This window comes from Prosopis cineraria, unplaced genomic scaffold, assembly GCF_029017545.1.
Source record: "Prosopis cineraria cultivar Desert tree isolate PC_DT_omini unplaced genomic scaffold, ASM2901754v1 PC334, whole genome shotgun sequence".
Taxonomy (NCBI): domain Eukaryota; kingdom Viridiplantae; phylum Streptophyta; class Magnoliopsida; order Fabales; family Fabaceae; genus Prosopis; species Prosopis cineraria.
In genome coordinates this window covers 8-7,321 of record NW_026555661.1, presented here as the reverse complement: position 1 = coordinate 7,321, position 7,314 = coordinate 8, and the positions used below count along the sequence as shown (strand labels likewise).

Sequence of the window (7,314 nt, the reverse complement as noted above, 5' to 3'; positions counted from 1 at the left end):
ATGTTACTGGCTCAATCACAGGTACAATCAATTAAATAATGAAAATTGAGACTCACTAACCATTCTAGTTTGTCATCTAGCTTGATTTTGAAAACATTATTACTAGCTCAAATTATTTTTTTGTCAATTAGTTAAATTTGATATTAATATGAGTATTGAAAATGATACAAAAAATTATTTATTTAAAATTAAAAGGATTAATTTTAAATAACATAAAAATTTATAAGATGAGATTTTTTTTGAGATTGTATGAATAGGAAAAACTTATATAATTAAGGTGCTTGTTTTTAACTAAATCAAAACATGCAAATTTTTTATATATATTATATTTTATAACAAAATCTTGTCATTAATTCTAAAAACATATTAAAATTTATTTGGTTTGATTCAATTGAATAAAATTATATTAAATATGTAAGGTTAAATACTTAAGTCTTATTTCTATTATTTTTTTGTCGATACTATTTATAAAAATAATTTATTATTTAGTTATTTTATTTTTGTATATCTTTACATTTTAAAAAATATACACAGTATTGAGAATTTTTTAATCCACAGGTTTTGTGGGCCCCGCGGACAGATTTTTGTGGAAGTGGATGGTTCCTGTGGGGCGCAGGGTTAAACTCTTCTGTCTCCTGACTATCACAATACCAACGGAGGGTCCACAACTAATAGGATTTTCGGTTTACACGGTTGGAGATGAGCTTGAGAGCCTCAAACAGAAAAGCGGGGCATGGCACACCCTATTAGAACCCGATACCCAGAAAAGTCCAAGAGTGAAGGCTGACTTTTGACTGCGCCAAGCAAGCAGGGATGTTCGTCCTTTCCGGGGCTCCATCCTGGATTTTCAAGTCCGTTTTCATAAATTTTATTTATTCTCAGAACTTTCTGGATTAAACAAATGGATGGCAGAAAATCCGATTTTTCAGATTTTCATTGCCACCCAAAATCCCATTTGCGGAAAATCAAAATGTCGAGGATTTGAGGTCCAGGGAAGGATAAGTCCATGGTGGCGTGACGGAAACACGAAGGGAGGGGAATTTTGGTTTCAGTAACTCCTTCTCCAATACGGGTAGCTCTGAGCCATGGTGCTCAAACTTTGCTTAATGGCCTCTCATGGTTACCCTCCAGGGCTTGTCTTACAGCATGAGCTAGGCTTGGGCTGCACTTTGAAGGTAAAATCTGGTTTATGGCGTCGAATCTTTGATAAATTGACTTTTCGTTGGCCTGTTGTCGATGAATTTTAGAGTCAGACAGAGTATAATAATTTTTTCATCTGAATCAACTTAGTTCAGTTGATTTTTCTACTTCTTGTAGGCGGTAAGGCCATCTAACTGAGTAGTTTGGACATTCGCGTATGCGTCATGTTCTGATTAATTTTATTTGGTTTGATGTTGCTTAAAACAGGGTTTTCAGCCATTACTGCCCTCACCCAAGGCAAAACCAGAAATTATCAGATGTCCTTCTCCTGCACTAAAGCCAAATCCATGTGAGGAATCACGGAAATCCCAAAGTGAATGTTTCAATTCCAATCAGTTTGTTAATACTGACTTAGCAGCTCAAAAGCCCATGCTTAACGATGTCCAAGGTGTGCAGATGATTAAGTTGTGTATTTGATCCTACCGTTACATGGCATATATTTACAGAAGATTATTTGATTGCATCCATATCTTGGCCGAGCACTCGGAAAGTATGTGGAATATACCTACACGCGCTTTTTAAATTTGAGCGCTCTTCTCTGTTTCCTTTCGCTTGATGACTTCTAAAATCACCAAGATTCTGTAACTTCTCCCCACTCTTGCGCTGGATGCTGTCTGTGTTTCTCTTTTTTATGGCCTTTTCATCATTCCATCACAAGTTAAATCAATCATGATGTGTCAAAATGTTCCATTCAATTGCTAAAATACGAGAGTAATGTCCCTTCGGGGACATCTGATAAAATTGGAATGATGCGGAGAAGATTGGCGTGGCCCTGCTTAAGGATGACACGCACAAATTGAGAAATACGAGAGTAATCAGCATATGTTGATTTGTTCTAATAGATGTCTTTGGTTTACTGCTATCATGATGCAGAAAACCACAGAATAAGAGATGACAATCTGGTCTATCAATTTTACCATGCTTGCTTCTTGTCGTTGAATAGAATCTTCAGTATGACTTGTACTGTTTAATTCATTTTGCTTTTGCATGTTATGTGTCTTGTTCTGTACAATCTCACTTATCTTTGCTTGCAGCAACCTGCCCAGACGCAGTACTTTTTGGCTTTGGAATCGTTGAAAAATGCACTAAGCATGACAAAATAGTGCAGTTCCTTAAGTCTGGTGCTTCTGAAGCAGAGATAAGAGATGAGTGTATATCTTTGATGTCTGATTCAATGGATTTTCAACTGCTGGGAACTCATGTGCCTCAACAATCATTTTCAACTTCTCTTATCTACCCAAATAGCCAAATCGATATCCGGAGGTTTTTGTTAGATTTTATTGGAGACTCTGCCTTTTTGTCAAACATTTTAATTCATCCTGATGGTCTTGTCTCATTCTTGGGTACTGGGAGTGAGATGAAGGATTTTCTTTCTGTAGTTGCTGAATCATGCCTGTCAAAAAGCTCATGCAGGGGAGAAAAGCATTCTCTGCTTGTTCCACATCTCAGTAGGTATGAATACACAAACCTGTTGAACCTTTGATCAATATGGCATGAATTCCTGTCTGTTCAGGCTTCCAAAGAACTATTTGACTTACTGAGCATTTCTTTTTCTTAGTAACTTCATCATTCTTTGTGCATAATGATGGTTTACTTTTCTTTTTTAACTTCGTAGATCTTTGGATTGGCATAATCTTAATTAGATTTGTCATTATTCATCCCTGAACCAGTTATTTTTTCATGTTAGGATTTTTTATGTGATTAAACTTATAGGACAATTAATTATTTGGTTCTTATAGATTTTCTTAGATTCCAATTTGGTCCTTATATTTTTTGGCCCAAAATCCACCACTACATTTTCTGAACCTCAGGAGTTGGTCCACAAACTTTGATTTGTTGATCACTTTGTTTGGTCCTTGCTAAGGTAGTTGATAGAAAGTAGACATGGCAGATGAAGTGGACATCATTTGCCAATCTGTAGGTTCATGGGTACCCAAGTAGGATAACCTTCTACTAGAAGTTAGCCATTTAAGCGAAAGAACTAATTCACCTGAGCATGCAATAGATGAACTAATGCTATTCAATGTGCAATTAGGCATCCTCTATTATTTTGGTCTCTATCAATTGATTGTCCTTGGAGAGCTGATTTACTGACTGCTGCATTTTATTATACACTTCACTTGACTTCTTTACTAGTGAGAATCCTAAGCAAACAGCCATCCTTGATTCCAAATTTTGGAGCTATTGAGGTGAGAGGACCAATCTACTTAAATACTTAATAGAGCAGCCTATGTTACTACAATTAGGCATCCACATACTATCACTATCACTGATTAACTAAATACGGTAAGAATTAACCTAAGCATGCTCTGTGCAGCCTAGAGCCACCAACAAACAAGGACCATACACATTTACAAGATGCCCAAACCTGTGAAATTTCAAGATCACCGTTTCAGTCAAATCAGAATCTTTTGCTAGAATTTTGGCAGTGTACCTTTGTGATAAGATTGAAGCTGCTGACAGTCACTGATCCAAAATATGCTAGTAATCCATCTCGACTCCTGAAACTTATTTAAACAGAACGCGGCCAGATTCCAGAATGGTGCCATGATCAGCAACTACCAATAGCTTGAGATCATTATGATAGTTTTGCATTGTCTTTCTGAGCAACCTTTGCCTCATATAAGGGTTAGAATTTCTTTTCCCCATCACCTCAAGAGATCCATTAGTAATTTCCATGCTCTCCATACCACAGACCGTTCTGCTTTAGGAATATCATTGGTCATCTGATCAATTTCTCCAACCTCCATCTGCCCACTTGTATGTAGAGCTAGCAATCCCTAAAGGAATGCATCATGGGCTTTTCTCACTACTAATTTACATTTTTCACATCATGTATGCAGGCAGAATGGCTGCCTCGGAGATAGGGAGATTTTGTCAAGATCTTAATCAACTGCTAGAGTTTTCACTAAGGGACCCCTGTCAAACTGGTATTAACCCTTCTGAGCTAGATGTCTAGTTACATTAGCATACACGAGTAGGAGAACAAACAATGCTATTTTGGTGGAAGAATAATCCAAGAGCATCCAACATTGCCTAGCAACATCTCCACCAATGTGTCCTCTCACAGGAACGGCTTAGGAAGCTGAAATGCATTTCTCTGTAACTTCATCAGCCCCATGTTTTTCCATGTAGCAGATCTTTAGTCTTTGATTCTTACATGGTGTGTGTCTCGAACTTGGCAAGTGATACTTACCTTTTGTCCCATGTCAACTTTCTATCAACAGCTTCAGCAAGGATCAAGTAAAGTTGTCTCGCAATGAAACGTTAGATACCCTATCTCTTAAGGTTTGGAATATATAGCAACAAATTTGGAAATAGCAATGTAGGGGCCAAATTGAAACTGAATAAACTACATGACCAAATGATTAATGTAGACATTTTCTAATGCAAATTGGTTTAAACAATTGCTCGAGTCTACACATTTACACATTTCTTTAATTTGATTTTTCCTGTAACTTTTCGTTTTAGCATTGAGTAAATTACTAACATATCATTTACATGTTTAAATTCCCAGATAGCGCTCTGTTGTTGGTTTTGAAACAAAAAACTAACTTCAACTGGGATTTCTATATTGACAGGCTGGTTATCAATGAAGCAGAGGTCAGAACTCATTCCTCCCTGTTGAAGACTCAATCTACATTGGCTGCTCCTTTGAAGAGGTATGCAAGATAAACTCCTTAAATAGCTATCCTATTTCCCAAGTTTGGGATATGATATTCTGATTAACAGCGTCATGATTTATCTTATTCTTCAATTATGTTTGCATTAAAGTCCGTTGGCATTAGTCAGGTATGATTAAAAGTTAATTCAGAAAGCCAAACAAATGTACTTATTGCAAAAGGATTTAGGCTATATTTGTTTCAACATTTTGTACCTCCAAAACTTGCGTTTTCCCAAAGGCAATAAATTGTTGCTTTTGGGAAATTATACATTTTGGGGCACCGAAACAGAAAAGCAAACATGCTATTAGACGACATTTGAATGCAACAAGGGAATAGTCGTAGATGATTTTCAAAAAGAAGAGAAAGGCTAACTGATATCTTGTTCTGGTTAACCAAAATTGTAACGGAAAGAAAAAGAAAATCAGTTGCTAAATTTCCATATGTCCTTTTACTGTAATCCAAGCCCCCAAAGTCCAAGCCCCCGTCTTCCAAAAGACAAATGCTGTGTTTAGAAGTTGAAAAATCTAAGTTGGTGATATAATTTCTTTTCAATGCCAAGATGTTTGCATAGGTATGGAAAATGAATGGTCTTTCAATATGATGATGTTGAGGTGTCACGGTCAATCACATAATCAGCTGCGCTATTACTTTCATTTGTGTTGAATGTATCTTCTCCTGATAAGAGCAAGTCTCATTTACCGAGTATATCATGTCCATAGTAATTTCTTGTTCAAGAAACATTTTGTATATATAATATAATGCGTTGCCACTTTCATACCAGTCCTGAGAAACTTAAGGTGAGGCCATCACCTAAGAAGAAGAAGAAAGTAGGGAGGGAAAGGGATCTCTACAAAAGAAATTATTTGCATGCATGTGAGAGTCTTCTGTCTTTAATAATGGACACAAAGCACCGCCAGAAAACAGCAATTCATTCGCTGAAGAAATCTGGCCCTGAACTTCCTGAGCTCCTTGCTCAATTTAGTGCGGGCATTGCTGGGACTGGCCTAGCAGTACTCCTATCTGTCGTATGGAAGGTAACTTGTGGAGGGGTACCCTTCTGTGCATCTAAGCTTTTCACCACTGGTTTGGATTTGGACTTGTGTGGCTTTCATGGGCTGTCAATAAGCTAAGAGACACAATTGCCGGCCTCAGCAAAAACACAGGAAAATTGGGTTTGAAAGAATCATCGAATTCAAAAGATGAGGAGATTATTCGGAAGCTGGATAAGAACATAAGAGACATCTACTTCAGAAGTGCATCATTGCTAGCTGTGGCAGTGCTAAGCCTTGCTTGAGCATCATTTCCATTGGTGAAGTTACAATTTGCTTGAACAGAAGATAGCGCGATGCCATTCACTGGGGAGTGCTTGGAACCACCTTCGGGGTCTGCAACTCTATCTTATCATGATCTTCATATGCATGTTAATTATGTAGTTTTGGTTATTCTAGACCGTAGCATAAGGATTTGGTGTGCTGCTGGTAAGTAACACTGTACAGCGTAATGTAGGCAGTTGCAATGGAATCAAATGACGGATTTGTTGAAAACCTTATGGTTTTTGCCATTCCACATGCCAATTTTTGAGTCTGGATCCCTTGGTTTGAGTGAAAATATAATTTGTTCGGACCTGACACAATCCATAGGGCGTGGTTTAGTTTACCCCACTGCATGATGCAGAAAAATTTTAAACTTGAGTTGAAGTTCTGGAAATAAACAAGCAGGTTGTAGAATCCAGAGGCTGCGTGCAAACATTCCTGGGTTTCTCTTCTAAGAATTTATCTTTGTAATTTTCTTATAGACGTACTCTCGTCTGGGATTGTTGTCTCACCGGCAACTATTTGTCGGCCGTAGTTTTTTAATCAATAATGAAAGACTTAGTGCGTTAGATATGCACTGAGATTTGTTTGTAAAACAGTACATGAAGAGAGCGGGCTTGTGAACATATGCAATGATGAAGACGACAAATTCTGCCCTACAAAAATGACAATGTAGACTCAATGTCATCCGTCGCAGCCGCTAAGCATTTAAATTTAATTATCAAACTGTTTGCACCTTTGCATCTAAAAGGTATTTCCTTCCTTAAAAAATATAAAATATTTTTAATTAAATTTTATCTTTTAATAAATTATTTGTTTCTCTTTAAATTAATTATATCTTTTCATATTTATTTGTATTTAATAAAGTGTTTTCACTCTAAAATAAACAAAAAATAATTTAATCAATAGAGATATTTGAAAAAATAATAATAAATTACACATTGAAAGATATATTTTTTAATATTTAATCTTTAAAAAATATCTTATGGGAGTAATAGTTGGATGTCAACTCTCAAGCCTCCAATTCCTTTCCAGATGTGTTGACTAAAGCTGAATAAAACGTTACCATCTCAGCTTCGGCACTTTTGACACCACACCTCCACCAACAGTTTTCTGCCTCCTTCTCTCAAGACTAA

The 7,314-nt window shown here is 36.6% G+C and overlaps 1 non-coding gene and 1 pseudogene across 1 annotated transcript; both read left to right on the top strand.

Annotated features, from left to right (window-relative positions):
- Positions 1 to 830: 830 nt before the first annotated feature.
- LOC129296457 (uncharacterized) lies at positions 831 to 6,409 on the top strand (annotated as a pseudogene).
- LOC129296460 (U6 spliceosomal RNA) lies at positions 1,917 to 2,018 on the top strand. Its single transcript, XR_008589800.1, has one exon. It is a non-coding gene; the product is annotated as a U6 spliceosomal RNA (small nuclear RNA).
- Positions 6,410 to 7,314: the final 905 nt, after the last annotated feature.